Genomic DNA, 19695 nt, shown 5'->3' with positions numbered 1-19695 from the left:
TTGATATTTTGCTTCATGTATACATTGTGTATAATCAAATCAGGATAATAAGTATATTCATCACTTTAATTTTTTTATCATTTCTCCTTTGTGTGTACATTTGAAATCCTGTCTTCATGTATTTTGAAATATATAATGTATTATTCTTAACTATATTCTCCGCACTCTGACACAGAAAACCAGAAATTATTCTTTCTAGCCAACTGTAACATTGTACTTATTTTCAAACCACTCCTAATCTCCTATCCATCCTATTTTCCCCAGTCTCTGGTAATGATAATTCTCACAACTTTTATGAGACAAACTTTTTTCTCTTCTACATATGAATGAACTCTTGTGGTGTTTGTCTTTCTATACCTGGCACTATTCACAATAGCCAAAATATGGAATGAAACTAAATTTTCATTATAGATGAATGTATAAAGAAAATGTGGAATATACCAAATAGAATACTACTCAGACCTAAAAAGGGGAAAAAATCCTATCATTTGTAATATATAATATATAACTGCTTCTCTAACATTCCTACAACCTAAGAGCTTAAAGCAACATTATTGTAGTATCTTTCAATTAAGTAGTTTAGAAATCTTAAATGTGTTTTACTGTGCTAAAATAGAAAGGAGGAATAGTCGAAATGTGGAATTTACACAGTAGAATAATATTTAGCCCTAAAAGGGTTAAATTCCTAAATATTGAGGCTTTTTAAAAAGAGTATCTTTATCAGTTGTTGAGGGACCTTTATTTTATTTGTGTATTTTACATGTGGTGCTGAGAATCAAACCCAGTGCCTCACACATGGTAGGCAATTGCTCTACCACTGAACCACAACCCCGGCCCTATAGTGAGTCTTACTGGGCTAAAACCAAAGTGTCAGCAGGATTGCATTCTTTTCTAGAGGTTCTAGGGAAAATACATTTCCTTGCCTTTTTCAGCTTCTAGAGATCACCCTCATTCCTTGGCTTATGACACTTTTACTCCATTTTCAAAGCCATAAGGATTTGCCCAAGACTATCTTACGTGATCATCTGTATGGCTCTCCGTCTCTCTCTTCCTCTTAGAAGGATTCTTTTAATTACATTGAATGCACTCAGATAATCCAGCATAATCTCCCCATGTCAAGGTTGGTAAATTCATTTGCAAATTTAACTACTTTTATAGCAGACCTAGCATACTCATAGATTCTGGGGATTAAGACAAGGTCGACTTTGTGGGTTCATGAGTTTGTCTATTATGGATGTGATAATTGCAAATTGAGATATTAGTAACATTTGGGCAAGATATTATTATACATACATATTGCTATAGTGTAATGTATAAAAAATACTGATGTATATGTATCTATATGCATATCTATGTATACCAATATATCAATTCACATCACGGACTCCACAGTGCAGTTCTTAGTATTGTATCATCTGTTTTCAAGCAGCAAATATTTTAAGCCACATAAAAATGCTCTCTAAACTTTAATTTTCTCATCTGTATAATTTGGGGTGATTATATAATTTACATCACCATTTTGTTGTGAGGATTGAATACAATTATATCTATAAAGTCTTAGCAAGTTTCCAATGTATTTAATATTTAACAAATATTTAACATTAATGACTATTTAATAAATAATCACTGTAATTATTATACTAAAATGTGTGGACCTTTATGTAGCTCTGAATTGGCTATTATATCTAGAGATAGTTTTTTCTTTGATATTTTATTTAATGCTGTTTCTTGAAGAATTGCAGACTATACATCAGGATGTATCATGAGAGTATATAAACCAATATATGAAGTCCATAATATCTATATGTTGAATCTACAATGGCTGAAGCCATTGTAGAATCAAGTCTGAATACATATTCATTTAGTAATAACAACACTATTTTCCAATTATATTTCTCTCTAATCTTGAAACAGATATCTAACATTAATGTGTTTATAAGCTGCAACCACATTTTATTGATTTGAAAACAGATACAAATAAGATTTTTTGAGGTTCTGGTATTATTTGATAATAATGGCTCATTTTTTATAGGAGAACTAACTGAAATTCAATTCCAAATGAAACTATAATTATATCAATGGCATTATTAAGGTATCACTCTTGGTTAATGACTGCTTCCTTCAGATAAAATTTCAACCATTTATTTTCATAAGTTGTGTGATGCACAGAGATTACTTATAGGACCCGAAGAAACTTGAATAAAACATATTCTTTCTAACAGCATAGAATTTCACAGTTAAATGACTCTATAGGGTGTTTTGTTTTCTTTATTTTCTTATTAAATCACACTGTAAATAGTGCAAATCCAATAGCATTAGGTAGTTCAGATTCTAAATTGATTGTTTTACAAAATTCTTAAAGAATTTGTAATAAGAGATACACGTTTTAGCCAACTTTTGCTTATAGAGATTGGAAATAAATATGATATATTTTTCTATCCTATAATTCAAAAAAGAAATTCTGCAAGCAATTTTAAGGGCTATTGAAAGTACAGGGTGTTAAAGATAGTAATAAAAACTCTCAGACAATGGTTCTAATAGTGTAACATGTCTAAAACCCAAATAATTAGTATTTTATGTGAAATCATTTTTCTAATGATTTGTTAATAACAATACAATATTGGTGTTAAGATGGATTTTCACTGGAATTTTCTAATATAATAATAATAATACTTTGAAGATATTTTATGGTATATTTTTATAGTATGTACATCTAAGAGAATACATTGAAAAATAAGGGGAAATGGTAAAAAAAAAAATCTGCAAAGAAGGCAGATGGGTGGTGACTGATTTGTCAGAATGATTAAATCAAAGAACTCTTTTTTTTTTTTCCCCCCCCCAACTGGGCTCAATGGCAGAGTGTTATCATTCAGGCAGAATACAGGAAGAGTCCTTTGGGGGAACTGACCAACTCAAAAGGAAAGATCTAAAAATATACCTATCATGATTTTTCCTAAGACACCCCTTTTCAGATCAACTTAAAACTTCAATTTGTTATGCTCCTCCCACTATTCAGAGTTTCAGTTTTCCAATTATAGGCAAATGCTCAGTATTTCCAGAAAAAAATTCTGGCCCAGGATATGAGGACAAGAAAAAAGACATAAGAAAGCCAAAGAATAACAATAAAAACAACATCAAATGATAAAAGAAAAAAACTTGCAGGAGTAGACTATAAAGGGAGAAGAAAACTTCAATGTCTATGGAGAGATAAGAGAAAACAGTGCATCCATGACATAAAACCAGAATGCTATTTAAAAAGGAAATGTTCAGAAAATAATGAGTTGTTATTATTTCTCCGCTCCAAACCTTTCCTTTTATAATCTGTTCTGTGATGCTGAAACAGAGACTTTTTAAACCCAAATTTCTGCTTTGCCAGCTGCTCCCTGTAAAGAGGAAACTGTGAGGTTGGAACAAGGACAAAGAACTTACTTATTCCCATTTTCTTCCAACAGTGTTTCTACATTCCAACAGCAGCACTTTCTTCTAATAGCAGCACTAATTGCAGTTTGTAGTTGTTGTTTTTTTTTTTCCAACACTGACAAAAGGAGCTATCCCATGCCCTCCCTCATTGGAGACATCAATAAGAGTTCACTCATGTCCCCTCCTCAAAGATCTAGTTCACAGACCCATAGGTCCCCATCCTTTGAATTCAGAGACAGCCACACCAATTAAGTAGTGTCTCCTTCTCAGAGAACAAAGTGTACCTTTCTGGTATATTTCTAGGCTTTATTTCAAACCTTTGTTCCTATAGCCCTAGTGGTAGTAGCCACTTCCTGCAGCTACTTTGTGAATTTTTAACTTTTAAGTCAACAACCTTAGTACTAGTTAACACTTTTTCTATTTAATTCTCTTTTTTTTAAAAAAAATGAATGTACTTTCTGTCTCTCCAAAAATTGCCAGACATGAAGAACAATGGAATAGAATAGAAGACACAGACAAACCCACACACATACAGTTATGTCATACTTGACAAAGGGGCCAAAAACATGCATTGAAGAAAAGATAGCCTTTTTAACAAATGGTGCTGGGAAAATTGGCAATCCATATGTAGTAGAATGAAATTTAATCCCTATCTCTCATTCTGCACAAAACTCAAAGTGAATCAAATACCCAGGAATTAGGCCAGAACCCCTGAACCTACTAGAAAAAAATGTAGGCCTAACACTCTAACATATCAGCTCTGGAACTGACTTCCAGAACAAGACTCCTAAAGCACAAGAAGTAAAATAAAAAAATCAATAAATGGGATGGCATCAAACTAAGGGATGGCATTACAGCAAACAAAACAATCAAGAGTGTGCAGAGAGAGCCTAAAGAATGAGAGAAAATCTTTGCTATCAGCTCATCAGATAGGGCATTAATATCCACAGTATACAAAGAACTCAAAGAACTTAACAACAAAAAAACAAATAACCCAATCAATAAATGGGCAAAGGAACTAAACAGACTTTTTCTTTTTTTTTTTAAACATTTTTTTTTTAATTTTAATATTTATTTTTTAGTTATCGGTGGACACAACATCTTTGTATGTGGTGCTGAGGATCGAACCCGGGCCGCACGCATGCCAGGCGAGCGCGCTACCACTTGAGCCACATCCCCAGCCCAAAACAGACTTTTTCAAAAGAAAAAATATGAATGGTCAACAAACATATGAGAAAATGTTCAACATCTCTAGCAATTAGAGAAATGCAAATTAAAACTACACTGAGATTCCATCTCACTCCAGTCAGAATTGCAATTATCAAGAATACAAGCAATAATAAATGTTAGTGAGGATGTGGGGGAAAAGGCACACTCATATATTGCTGGTGGGACTGCAAATTGGTGTGATCACTCTGGAAAGCAGTATGGAGACTCCTCAGAAACCTAGGAATGAAACCAACATTTGACCCACCTATCCCACTCCTTGATATGTATCCAAAGGATTTAAAAACAGTATACTATAGTGACACAGCCACAATAGTGTTTATAGCAGCACAATTTGCACCTAAGCTAGGTGCCCTTCAACAGATGAATGAATAAAGAAAATGTGAGGGCTGGGGTTGTGGCTCAGTGGTAGAGTGCTTGCCTTGCATGTGTGAGGCACTGGGTTCCATCCTTAGCACCACATAAAAAATAAAAATAAACTGTTTTTCAGCTGTACTTATACACAAACATCTCACATTTTCTTCTTTTTTTATATATATGTATAAAAACACACATACACCCAAGAACACACAGAGAGAATGGATTATTACTCAGCCGTAAAGAAGAATGACTTTGACATTTGCTGGTAAATGGATGGATCTAGAGAGCATCTTCTTAAGTGAAATAAACCAATCCCCCAAAATTAAAGGTCCAACGTTTTCTCTGATATGTGGAAGCTAATTCACAATAAAAGAGGGAAGATAAAATAATAAAGGTTAGTGGAGTAGACAGGAATGAAAGGAAGGGAAGAAGGATGGGAAAGAAAAGATAGTGGAATGAATCTGACATAAGTGCCCATATTCATATGTGAACATACTACAGTGAGTGTCACCATCATGTACATCATGTACACCATCATGTACAAGAAATTAATTTTAAAAAATAACTGTGGGTAAATGGCAGAAAGATTAGTAGAGAGAGAAGGGGACAGGTGTTGGGGAAGGAGAAGGGAAGGAGAGGTCCTGGAGACTTAATTAGAACAACATATATTCCAGGCTTTTATAACTATGTCAAAATGTATTCTGCTGTCATGTATAACTAAAAAGAACCAATATATTAAAAAAAAACTCTGCCTTATACTACGTGGTAGAAAATATGAAAATAAAATTGGATAAATCTCTAAGATTAATACAGTAAACAAAGAAAATGAAAATAGAAAGTTAGAAAATAGTTCTAAGAATCCTAATAGCTCAATAATAAGCATTGTAGAAAGAAAAGAGAGAAAATGTTTGAAAGGAAGATAAAATTTTAAGAAAATTTCCCAGAACTGAAATACTTGAATTTTCAGATTAAATGGATTCAATGAGTACCCTGCATAATACATGATAATAAATTCATTCCAAATAATTCATGAAATGTCAGAATACCAGAGACAAAAAGAGTTTCCTATAAAATTCCCAAAAGAAAAATGAATGGTACATAAAATAGATCTGTAGTAAGAATGACTTTGGACATGTCAATAGTAATTCAGGAACAAAAAGAGACTTCAGAGCAATGTTTTAAAATGCAACTATTAAGTATGTGAGAGGAAAATAAAATTTCATACAATCGAAAGTCTCAAAAATATGCCTCTCATGTACCCTCTTAAAGTAATTTATCTAAGGATGCCCTCCAACAACACAATCCAATAAGGGATTTTATTAGTCTGCTTTTCATTGATGTGACCAAAATAACTGATAGGAACAACTTAAGGGAGGAAAAAATATTTTGACTCAGTTTTAAAGCTTTAAGTCCATGGATGATTATAGGCATTGCTTTAGAACTGAAGTGAGAAAGAATATCATGGTGGAAGTATGTAGAAGAGGGAAGCTGTTTAGATCATGGCAGCCAGGAAGTAGAGAAAGAGAAGACAGGGTCACGAACAAAATAAAACTATAGCAGCACACAGAAAAGTACTTCCTACAACTAGGTTGAAATAAACACAGAATACACACACATGCATGGATGTTTTTCTTCTTTCAAATGCCCATTATTATCACACAAATTTTAGTTAAATCATTATTGAGTCAACATGGTTGATCTCTATAATTTTAGGAGCTATGGGAAGATTAAGAACTATAGGACCACTATGTTTCTGCAGATACTTGCTGGGATTGTGGAGATTATATATATATATATATATATATATATATATATATATATATATATATATATATATCCAGATTAAATAGTTGAAAAATTCCAAAGTATTTGCCTCTTGGACAGAGGAATGAGGATATTGGGGAGAGGTAAACAGTGTGACTGTACTTTTGTTTCAAACTTCACAATTGCATTTAATTGGTTAAGTTATGTGTCAATGATAGAATAAAATTACTTTAAAATTAATGTCAATATTATTGGTTTAGTCAATTTATTTTATCATCCTATGAAACAATGTATGTACTCCTGCAAAAATCTTTGGGCCTTTTTATTCAGGTTTTCCATATGCCTGAGTTAAACAAACAAACAAACAAAAATTAACATGTTTTATCTGCATGAATAGGAATAGAAATAAATATCTGAATATCCAAGAAATAAATACTAGAACTTGACTGGCACAGTATTTGGTGTAAAGTGTTACTTTATTAAAGGTTCAAATTAATGAACAAGTAATTCTACTTTTTATTCATAGCCTTTGTTACAGTATATTTATAATTTCATAATAGTTTGATTTAGTTCTAGAAGCTTCAAGAAAGTGGAAATAATGTTTATTGTGTGCCTAGCTACCAAACAATACTTTTTCTCAATGCAGTATTATTCATTGCATTTAAAAATGCAGATTTCTGAAGATATGAAATACACATTAAGATTCATTAATTTACTCATTTTTCAAAGTGCATGGATTAAGTACCCTTGTAGAGTTATTCTGAGATGAAAGCTTGAAAAGAAAAGTAGGTCACAGTCCCTGCCTTCCATTGATTCATGGTGCATTGTTTAGTGACAAAAAACTACATGACATTTTCTTTTATTTACAAAAAACAATTCCATTATCCTCACTTCACATGTGATAGAACACAGAGATTTAAAAACCTGTCACAAATAAAGTAATTTTATGTGACAGCATTGAGATTTAAATTTATATTTACCTTAGTGTGCTTTTCACTACAGTAGACTACCTGTATTGTTCTCAGAAATAAGTGTTTCAAAGACATACTAAATGTTAACAGATGCTGTTTTTCTAAGTTTAACACTATATATGTTACCATTTAACATTTCAACGTAGTTAATACAATTAAGTGTATAGATAGAGGTTTGATTATCTCTGAATCCAAGACAACATTTTTATATATATGAATGAAGAAGGATGCTATTAATGTCAGTGTTTGAAGCACACAGCAAATTCTGTACTCTACATATTTAAAACACTGTTAGGTAACTGTTTCATTTTCTAACTATTGTAAACAATTTAAATACATATTAATAAATTTTTTTAAAAAACTTTGAATTTGAGAATATAAAGCCATATGTTATAAAATCCAACTACAAATTTTATTACTAAAAGAAAAAACAAAGTCTAGAGTCATTAAGTGACTAATGAAAGATCAATGCTAATGTGAAAGCAATTTTGGGATTAAATCCACCCATGCTAATACTCAGTCCTGTGCTCTTTAGACCAGAGCATGTGAGAAGGAATGAAGATTCACATGCAGTTTTCAGTATATTTCTTTGGCAGCTTTTGTTTGTAATTATTTTCTTATGAAATCTTTACATTTTAATAACTAGTGAAAGCCAAATATATTCTATTGTAAATTAGGTATGTTGCAATATTTGAGAAAATAGACATTCTAGAAAACTAAGACTTTAGTAATTTCACTTTATTTTCAATTCTAATAAATTGTAGATACCATGCAGAATTGAGAACAATTGATTAGCTATATGTAGAGCCTAAGATACAGCCATGTGAGGATATAACACATAATTGTGTATACCCATTGTGATGATGTGGTGATACATGGAAAAGAAGGTGAAAGTGGATATTGAGATAAATTGGTGCATATAAAAGAGTATTTTAAAATGGAATTAAACAAGAATGAGGCATTGCAGACCCTTCTAATCTGAGAAACGGGATTATTTCAGACCTCTTTGCATCTGAGTCCAAAAATCAAATAAATTCTTGTTGTTATTTTTTGTTTTATAATGAAGCTATTAAAACATAATTTCAAATATGACTGATAAATGCAACCCCACATAAATTATAAATAGAATAAAAATCATTGGAGTGTTGCTATATTTAGAAAAAAAAAATTATAAGAAACTTTATAAGTTTCTGAGCCAGGCACGGTGGTGCATGCCTGTAATCCCAGTGGCTGGGAAGGCTGAGGCAGGAGGATCACAAGTTCAAAGCCAGCCTCAGCAATGCGAGGCACTAAGCAACTTGGTGAGACCCTGTCTCTAAATAAAATACAAAATTGGGCTGGGGATGTGGCTCAGTGTTCCAGTGCCCTTGAGTTCTAGTCCAAGTACCAAAAATCAAACAAACAAGAAAGCCTATAGGATCCAACTAATTTTATGCCATTAAAATTTAAAATACCATACTAAATTTCCTTCAGTGAGACTGTTTCAAATATTTATATTTGATACTTTTATGATGTGATTGATCATATCACTGCTATTTTAAGGTTTACATTTATACTGCCATCTCTTTTTACATGATGCCAGTAAGTGAAATAAGCATCTTTAAATATGTTATATTCTATAACATTTACTATCATAGAATTAAATAATATCCATGCAAATAAAGATAGCATTGCTGATAAAATATGCTTTGTATTGGAAGACATATTGGTTTGTATGGATGTATGCATTACCTATTGGCTATAAGATAAATAAAAATCAATACTTTTACATTTGCTAGAATAGCTTTTGGATAAAAACAAGAGATCCTGATAATAACAGAAGAAGTAAAATTAAAATATTCTTTGAATATTTTGGTTGTCTTGATAATATAGTTATCTCATATTTAGGGTAGCTCTGGCAAACCCTATATATTTGAGTAGATATACTCAAGTGTGTTTGTATCAACTAGGATGCTTTAGACCACATAAAAATAAAGCAAAACTAATAGTGGCTAAATTCTTTATTAAATTTTTTCCACAATAGTGAATGATGTCAGGAATGAGCATTTGTAGCAAGTCACTTCGACTCTCATAGCCTCATTTGATTTTGTTGTTGTTATGTGGAAAATAGTGGTGCTACATTATACAAGCTCTTAAATTCAAATATGCTTTAAAATGACATGATCATAATTGCATTCTAATGGTGTTAGCAACTGATAGAAATTCTTTTCTGATTAATATTCACTGAGGCTGATTCAGGCAAAGCAGGACATACGCTTTTCTCAATTATCCTAAATGATGTGATTATGATTTGGTTGAGGTAGCATGGAATTAACTAACGACAAAAGAGCAACCTCCGCTGATATAACAGTCTTTGGTGAGAAAGAACAATTTTGTTTATAGGCAAATGGTAAGGAAGAATAGTGGAAACACAATACTGTGGTTTGAACTTGTCCCCCAGAAGTTCATGTATTGGAACCTTAATTACCAATGTGGTAGTATTGGGAGGTGGAACCTGATGGAAGATGTTTAGCTCATAAGGCCTCCTCCCTCATGAATGCACTGATGCCACTTTCATTGAAGTAGGTGGGTACTTATGGGAATGGGTTATAGATATGAAGGCAGGTTGTTATAAAGCAAGCCCAGCCCCTCATGCTTGTCCTTACTCCCGTACTTACCCTTCTCCTTTTTCACTATAAAATGAAGTAGCACAAGGTCCTGTCCACATATTGGTGCCATACTCTTGGACTCTTCAGCCTCCAGGACCATGAGTGTAAATAAACTTCTTTACAAAATACCCTGTCTTGGGTTTCTGTTATAGAAACAGAAAGCAAACTAAGACATATGAGAAGGTTGATTGCTCCTCTTCACTTTAGAAAATATATCTGGATACATCCTTATTATTTATATGAGGAGTTGCAACATTAAAACTTAATGACACTCCTCTTAAGAATATAATCATCAATAATGGAGTCAAAGAAGCAGCCATGTCCTTAGCCCAAAGAGGTCAGAATGATATAAAATCTATCAGTGTCAAGGAATAGATAGATTATGAACATCTTCTACATTTAGCCCAGAAATAACAGAAATGTTACTCTACTCTTATTATTACTCATTATCCTTTCCTTTTTTAATTGATTTTTAAAAAAAAATAAATGACAGTGGAATGCATTATAATTCTTATTACACTTATACAGCACAACTTTTCATATCTCTGGTTATATATAAAGTATGTTGACACCAATTTGTGTCTTCATACATGTACTTTGGATAATGATGTCTATCACATTCCACCATCCTTGCTAATCCCCTGCCCCCTCGCTTCCCCTCCCATCCCTCAGCCCCATCTAGAATTCATTTATTCCTCCCATGCTCCCCATCCCTACCCCACTATGAGTCAGCCTCCTTATATCAGAGAAAACATTTGGCATTTGTTTTTTTGGGATTGGCTAACTTCACTTAGCACTATTTTCTCCAACGCCAACCATTTACCTGCAAATGCCATGATTTTGTTCTCTTTAATTGCTGAGTAAAATTCTATTGTGTATATATGCCACATTTTTTATCCATTCATCCTCTGAAGAGCGTCTAGGTTGGCTCCACAGTTTAGCTATATTGTGCTGCTATAAACATTGATGTGGCTGTGTCCCTGTAGTATGCTGTTTTTAAGTCCTTTGTGTATAGACCCAGGAGAGGAATAGCTGGGTCAAATAGGGTTTCCATTCCCAGATTTCCAAGAAATCTCCATACTGCTTTCCATATTGCCTGCACCAATTTGTAGTCCCACCAGCAGTGTTTGAGTGTACCTTTTTCTCCACATCCTTGCCAACACTTATTGTTGTTTGTCTTCATAATTGCTGCCAGTCTGACTGGAATGAGATGATATCTTAGAGTAGTTTTGATTTGCATTCCTTTAATTGCTAGAGATGATGAAAATCTAGATACAAATACTTTTTCAGACTTTTTCTTAAAACATGGATAAATTCAATGATAGAAGCAAAGAAGAACCGAAATTAACTGAAACTGAACTCTGCAGGCAACTTTGGCTAAGATCAAAGCCATTCTGGAACTGTATATATAAATATGAATGTGTGTGTGTGTGTGTGTGTGTGTATATATATATATATATATACACACACACACACACACACACACACACTAGATACATATGTATATACATTTGAAGTATTTTTTATTTCAATGTATAGTTTGTGCAAAGAAAATATACACTATATGTTTTATTCTATTATTTTAGAATTGTTGAGATATCTAAAGCAGTTTTATTGCCCTCCACATAGATATGAGGGACATGTAATTGCCAAATAATAAATAACATTACTTGAGTGTTATTTAATAATATTTATTTTCTGAGACTTTTTCAAAATATTATTTTGTATATCATATTTATTGATTTCAATCATTAATTAAAAAGCTTTTTAGAATTTATAAATAAATTGATGTTTTCTAGACTGAAATAAGAATATTCAAGATTTTTACAGGTTGACCGTTATGAAAAGTAAGGATAAATAAATTTACAAAGAAAGACATATTTCATGAAATTTTATATTGTTCTTGCTATTGATAGATGTTACTTTAATATGGTCTTTCAGTCTTAGTTAAAAGACAGAAAATTAGATGGGCATGGTGGCACATTCCTGTAATCTCAGTGGCTCAGTAGGCTGAGGCAGGTGAATTGCAAGTTGGGGGGCCTAAGCAACTTAGTGAGACCCTGTCTCAAAATGAAATAAAAAGGGCTGGCGATATGGCTCAGTGGTAAGGCAACCCAGTCAATTCCCATTTTTTTTTAAAAAAGGTTGGAAAATTGTAATTAATTTTAATCATTTTTTTTTTTGCAAGATGCCAGTTAGAAGGTACTTTAAAATGACTGGTCTTAACAAATGTAATACACTTTAGATTCTGAGGGAAGCACATGCTCATCCACCCATATTATGTTACTTGAGTAGATGAAACTCGTAGGTCTTGAACCACATGCTGTGATGATGGATTTAACACTTCATAATGAGTGCTAAGTAATATTTACTGTGTATCCTCATTTGCATTAAGTTGCTTTATGTTAGAGAAATAAGAACCTTATGTTGAGTTTATTAGAGTAGTATTAGGTTTAAGACCTCCAGACATTTCCCCATCTGTTAACTGAAATAACTTTTACCCATGAAAGCATACCAAAATAAATATACTTCAATTAAGCTACTTATTTCATAGCCATAGAATTTTACATTATACATTTTCAGTCTGTGTGGAAGTTGGAGACTACAAAGAGATAATGATGTCTTTATTAAAACGCTTGACTTCATTTAAGAAAAAAATATTTTTAATGAAAAGCGTTTTTTAAATTAAAGATAGGTAAGGCACAAAACTAGAAGAATTGCTCAAGTATATAATTAGCAAATCTTGTACTTTATCTACTTTTTACTTCTATGTAAAAAAAAATAAAAGATAAGGTCAGTACTTCTGCTTGGAACTCATTTTAGCCTTTTTTTTTTTTTACTCATTTAATTCAGTTGTAGTTATGGATATTGCAGAGTCTAAGGATAGTACTGACAAGTAGCTAAATTGATGGTAACCTTCATTATTAAAGCATATATATCCAATTAGCAAATTAACTACATTTTATTACAATTAAATATATGTGATTTATTGATTACTAGTATTAATTACTCTAAAGGAGACATTCTGCTTCTTGGTTGATGTCCTATTTCTTTCACTTTATCATTCATATTTGCTGAAAAACACTTTTTTTTTGCAATAGCTACATAAAGCATATGGCAGACCTTTATTTGTATTTGATGTTTTACAAATGGACTTTGATTTTTTTTAGCTTCATTCCCTTTAATCTGGGGACTACTTATAGTGTATGTATTTTGAGTATCAAAACTAACTAGGTGCTAAAGATTTTGTAAGCCTGGTGAAATGTGTATATTTCAATAATACTGATACTTTCTCTCACTTTTCTGCTCTCCAGAGCCACAATATCTTCTCTTACCTATAAGAAAATTGTAATTAAATAACCTATAAATATATATCCTTAATGTTCATATATTAGCTGTACTTTAAGCAGGAAGAGATATCTGTGATCTATGATTCTAATAGTGGAATTTCAGGACTGGTACTCTGATAAGTTATATGGTTTGGGGGTAGACTAGCTGGAGTTGGTAAACTAGCTGGAGTTTTTTATGTAGGTAGTTCTTTAACTCTTTTTGAAAGATACACACACACACTCACACATATTTATAAATGTGTATTATATATATTTATGGTACTAGGGATTGAACCCAGTGGCACTTTACCACTGAGCCACATCCCCCAGATCTTTTTAATTTTTCTTTTGATACAGCATCTCACTAATTTGCTTAGGGCCTTGCTAATTTGCTGAGGCTGACCTCGATCTTGTGATCCTCCTGCCTCAGCCTCCCTGGTTTCTGGGTTTAAAGGCATGCACCATGATACCCTGCAGGAAGGTAAATTTTTAAATGGAAAAAAATAGTATAATTCTAGGGTGTGAAGTCATTATGTTTATAACTTTGCATTATTTGCAAAGAAAATTAATTTTTATCTCATTTATAAATGAGATGTTTACAGAATCATCATTAAAGAGAATTGCTTATATTAGACTGTGAGAGGTCCACTAAAATAATCCAATCATTCTGCTCATTTTGCATAATACTGTATCAATCAACTGTTTATTATATATCAACATCATATTTATAGACTGTATTAATAATTGTGCTATTGTTAGATTGCTTAAGAAGAAAGGAACCTGAAGAAAAGTTATTCACTTTTAAGTGAAAGATAAAAAATTGAATTAATTAAGGAAGATATGATCTACAGGGAATAGTTATGAAAATTTAACTATGATTTGAGGAAATTGTGGGTAAATGATAATTAAATGTGTTTATTTTAAGAAACAAGATTAGAGTAATTTACATGATAATAAGACTTTCACAAAGCTTAACTCTGGGAAAGTTTTTCTTTATTAATACTTCTAATATTCAGGTCATGTTTTAAAATGAATTTTAAAATGACTTCAACTTTGATGTTGTATGAGATGTATTCTTTTCTAAATGTGCTTAATGCTCACTGAAGTTGTTTATGTTTACTTCATGTTAAAACTTAGAATTGCCACTGCTTCTATTCTTGTGAGTATAGCATCACAATTTTAACATAATCCCTGTACATTTGATGTGGGACTTAGATTTGCCCTGTTGGGGATATGTACTATTCTTTTTGCTGCCATACAATACATTCTAAAAACTCTCCAAGTATCTTTCTGAAGTAATTATCAGTTACCACTAACTGAGGAGCTTAGGAAAAATGCTGGTAATCAGAAGAAAATAAATTCAACTTCTCAACATTGTACCTTACATTTCTGCTTCCTATTGACCTAGAAGAGAAGAATCCAAAATTATGTTACTATGCCTGGCACTCTATAAATACTTATAAACTTCATTGCTTGAGAAAATAACTGTATTTTGCTCAAAAGTGTCCAAATGAGTTGGGTGGGTGGGGAAGAAATATATTTAGAGCCGGGAGGGGTAGCAATTCAGGTGGCTGAGGCAGGAGGATTGCAGCCTCAGCAATTTAGCAAGTCCATAAGCAACTTAGAGACACCCTATCACAAAATAAATAAAAAGGAGGGGTGGCCCAGGCTTATAATCCTAGATACTTGGGAGTCTGAGACAGGAGAATTGCATGTCCAAGGCCATAAGCAACTTAGACCTTCGCAAAATTAAAAATTAAAAAGGGCTTGGGATGGAAGTCAGTTGTAAAGTGCCTCTGGGTAACCCCAGTACAAAAAAAAAAAAAAAAGATGCAGTTATTAATGTTGTCTAAGAATTTGTATTAGTATGTCAATACCTTAATAGCAACTGCATTTCCCTTGGTTTTCTCAGCATCTTTTAGAGTAAAAGATCTATTTTTTTTGATTGTGTAAACCTCCCACCACATAAAAATATTTAGATTTTATTACAGACCAATAGAATGTAGGTAGGTCATGTCTGAAGTGATGTTCAAAAAAATAGTAAAAATGAACTATTGTCCTATCTTTTAAAAATCACAATTTAATTTTTAAAAAACATTTTCTTCTATTTTCTACCATTCTAGGCAATAAAAATGAGAAAACAAGTCAGGGGAAAATAACAACTTGAGCTATGCTCAAAAATGTTAAACTTTAGAGGACTAAAAATTTTGTGTATATATTGAGGATGAACAATAAGAGTGATTTATTATTTCCAGTCAGAAAAAGAAGTGATAGTTATTAGAAGTGCAGAACTTAGACAGTCATAACAAAGTTTTTTAAAAGATTGCTTTTTCTTGATTACATTTTTCTTCATTCCAGTGCTTGTCATTAAATATTTTAGATGAGTGTATATGTGTGCGTGTGCTTGCACCTGTGTAGATTTACTACAGAATTGACTGTTTAAAAGGAAAGCCTCTCAGCTTCAGTGATGCAAGACAAAAATATGGAGCTGGATGTCATCGAGGAGTATATTTGGCTCATAGTAATAATTTTAGGTTTGTTAAGAAAAGACAGAAATGTAATTGCAGACAATACTCCCAAAAGTCTCTTAAAAGCTCCTGTGAACGTATATCCCATATGATACGAGATTTTTTTTTCCTCTTTCCCTTCAGCTTCTAAAGCTAAAAGGAAAGCTCTCATGTTACACCAGTGCTTGGGATAGTTCTCATTGTACTGCAGAGGACAGTACATTTATTTCCTATTCGGAGGCTAAAATGGAAATATATTGATGATTAGCAGTAGACATATTAAACATATCTGTATCAGTATTAGTAAAATAAGGGGGAGATATGACCATTAAACATTTATTTCATCAATATCCAATTGCTTATTTTATTATATTCCTAAGTAAATTAATGCTATATTAAATTAATGTAGCATATTAAAAGAGGGTTTGAAAGATTAGTTCCATGGACCAGCTCAACAATAGTGTCTGGGAAAATTTTAACACACTGTGCTCATGTGCAAAAATTCATGCTACGGTAATAGGTGCATTTTTGTAAGGAAAATACCCACTGTAATCATAATATTCATGAAATGTTCTGTGACACTGACCCTCAAGATAATATCACCTTTGGTGTTAGAGGTCTCAAAATAAATTTCCCTGATTTTTTGCTTTGATACCAAAATAACACTGTGGAAATAAGAGAGATATCATCATTCTTTTTCTGTCGTCTTCTGTTTATTCAATTTTTATTGGGGCATATTACACACATTAGTGGATTTAATTGTGGCATATATGTACATGTACATGACATAATTTGAACAATTTCTTATTTGCTCTTGGGAAACAGACATCAGGAATATTGGGCAACTGGCCAAACAGGTAATAATTTTAAAAATCAAGCTGACATCCCAGGAAATATGACAGCAAGTATAATTATATCTCATATGGGATTAAGAATAATGAAATTAGTTTTAAAGTCACTGGATATACCTCTTTTAAAATATAGCTGTATTTTCAAATTTATTTTTTTCTATTAAATAATAACTTTTCTGTTCAAAATCTATCACTTCAGTTGTCAAATAGATATTTGGTGTAATGTCATAGCCCAGTATCTCTGCAATGTTATATTTTAGATTCTGGCAGGAGGGAACAGGGCACTATGAAGTCAGTGAATATTGAATTCAGTGGAGGGTTAGAAGATGAGGGAAACTTATTTGCAAAGCAGAAGGTCTGAAAGAAGAGTATTTCAGGTCTTTGCTCTCAATCATAAAGGAAGGTTATTTGATAAGCAGAGTCAAAATGGAAGTCTTCCTTTCAGATAAAAGACAATACAATACTGATGTATCCAAACAGAAATTTGCACAAACCATAAGTGAGGTATTTTAATTTGGTTTGATTCCCCCCGCCCCACCGGGGCTGGGGGAACCATAGGGCAGTACCAATAAATTAGGAAGTAAACTTTGTCTCTGAGAAATGGTAGTATCTTTTAATGTCATAGAGTTAGCAAAAATATATTAGATTTTAAGAAGTAAATAATTTTGGGTTAAAGTTAATTTTCACAATAATCAAATAAAAGAACAAGATTTGAATAATAAGTTGAAATAGGCGACCTAGTTTTAAAAAATCTTAATGTCATTCTACTCTTATCAATTCAGGGCAAATTTATGAGAATAACACTATTTTTCAAGCTTCCGGCAAATGAATTTCAACATGTTAGAATACATTCTTCCTGTGATAGAAGATAAACACCTTTATCATAGTGAGCTTTAACTTCTTCATGTCACAAGATACATGGATCAGTTACTATTCAACCAAAGTAACAGAACCAGCAGAAGATGATTGATAGATAGATAGATAGATAGATAGATAGATAGATAGATAGATAGATAGCAATTTGCTTATGCATTTGTAGGGGTGGTCAAGTCAAAAATCTGTAGGGCAGACCATCAGGAAAACCAAGTTGGAGATTTTTTCTTACGAACCTCAGTTATCTCAAAATGTCTTTCAAAGATTGAATCAGGCCCACCACCTACATGATATGGGATAAACTCCTTTACTTACTACTAACTGATTACTGACTTTACCCTTACAAAATACCTTCAGAGCACCATCTGCATAGATGTTAGGTTGATTGATTCAATAACTAAGGACTGTACCTTAGCCTAGTTGACTCATAAAATTACCATCATATTTCATTACTTATCAAGTTACCACTTGGTGTAATAAATATTACTTAGACTAAGGACATTAAACTAAGTTGATGCATTGTCTCCCCATTCATATATTATTCATTCCTATAATTGTACTATTAAAGCTTGCTCTAAACTAGTGGTTGGCATACTTTTCCAATAAAGGACTAGTGAGGAAATATTATAATATTTGCAAACCATATAATTTTTGTTGAATATAATGCATAAATGTATGGGTATGGGTATATTCCATAAACATTTATTTACAAAAAAGTGATCTGCCCTAGGGCCACAGTTTGCTGATCCCTGTTCTAAACTAGCATTTAAATTCTCAATATCATCACATGTTTGTGGAACATTTTCAGGACACTTGTTTATAAGAGGTGTATTACAACCGTCTGTTGATGTCTAGTCAAGTTAGAAGTGGATAAGCATCTTAACATCCAATGGGAGGAATGGATATGCACATAAAAAACACAAGTACAAACCAAGAATATTTATATAATATAGTTTTATTGAAAGTGCTCTTGGAAAACATATGAAGCTGTTCTTAAGCCTGCAGAGATCAAGTGTGTTTACCCCAAATAGTTGATGATCTCAGTTGATCCTTCAAGAAATTTTTAAATTTCTGGAGTTGAGGAGGAAGAGGAGGAGGGAGAGAGAGAGAGAGAGAGAGAGAAAGAAAGAGAGATTAAAGTTGATTTGTTTGTTCCACAAACTTCCACATAGTGTCATTATTTAAAAATTCATCTGAAGATATATTGATCATCTACCTAGTTCCTATTTCTCCAATTATTTACTCCAGTTTTCTTTTCAGCATGAATGTCTTTCCATGCAGATCAAGCAATTTAAGGAACAGTTCTAGGAGTGAGCCTCACTGTTCTAAGATTAATCCCATCTGCCTTGTTATGAGCACAGAATAAGCAAATTAAAATGTATGATGTATTCTACAAGTAGAGAAAATAAAATTATATGTTAGTGGGCAAATATTTCCATTTGTAGGTAACCATTATACATAAAGTCTAAGTTATTAACATTTTTGTCAGTATGAGGACTGTATGAGTTCTATACACTAAACACAAAATTAGAAAATGGAGTTAAAACACTTAAAATAGCTGCAAAAATTAAATAACCTAGTTAAAATATGACAAAACTTAAACAGGAATGAGAAAACGAGGCTGTACCGCTCCCCTATTTGGAATTTTAATTTTTCTACTATAATTCTGAAATGTAAATTTTCCTTTAAGGATTTAGAATCTCATGTAACACAATCCAATGGGAACACATTCGAGAACACTGGTT

Source organism: Marmota flaviventris, chromosome X (assembly GCF_047511675.1).
Source record: "Marmota flaviventris isolate mMarFla1 chromosome X, mMarFla1.hap1, whole genome shotgun sequence".
Classification (NCBI taxonomy): domain Eukaryota; kingdom Metazoa; phylum Chordata; class Mammalia; order Rodentia; family Sciuridae; genus Marmota; species Marmota flaviventris.
Note: the sequence above shows the minus strand (reverse complement) of the source record.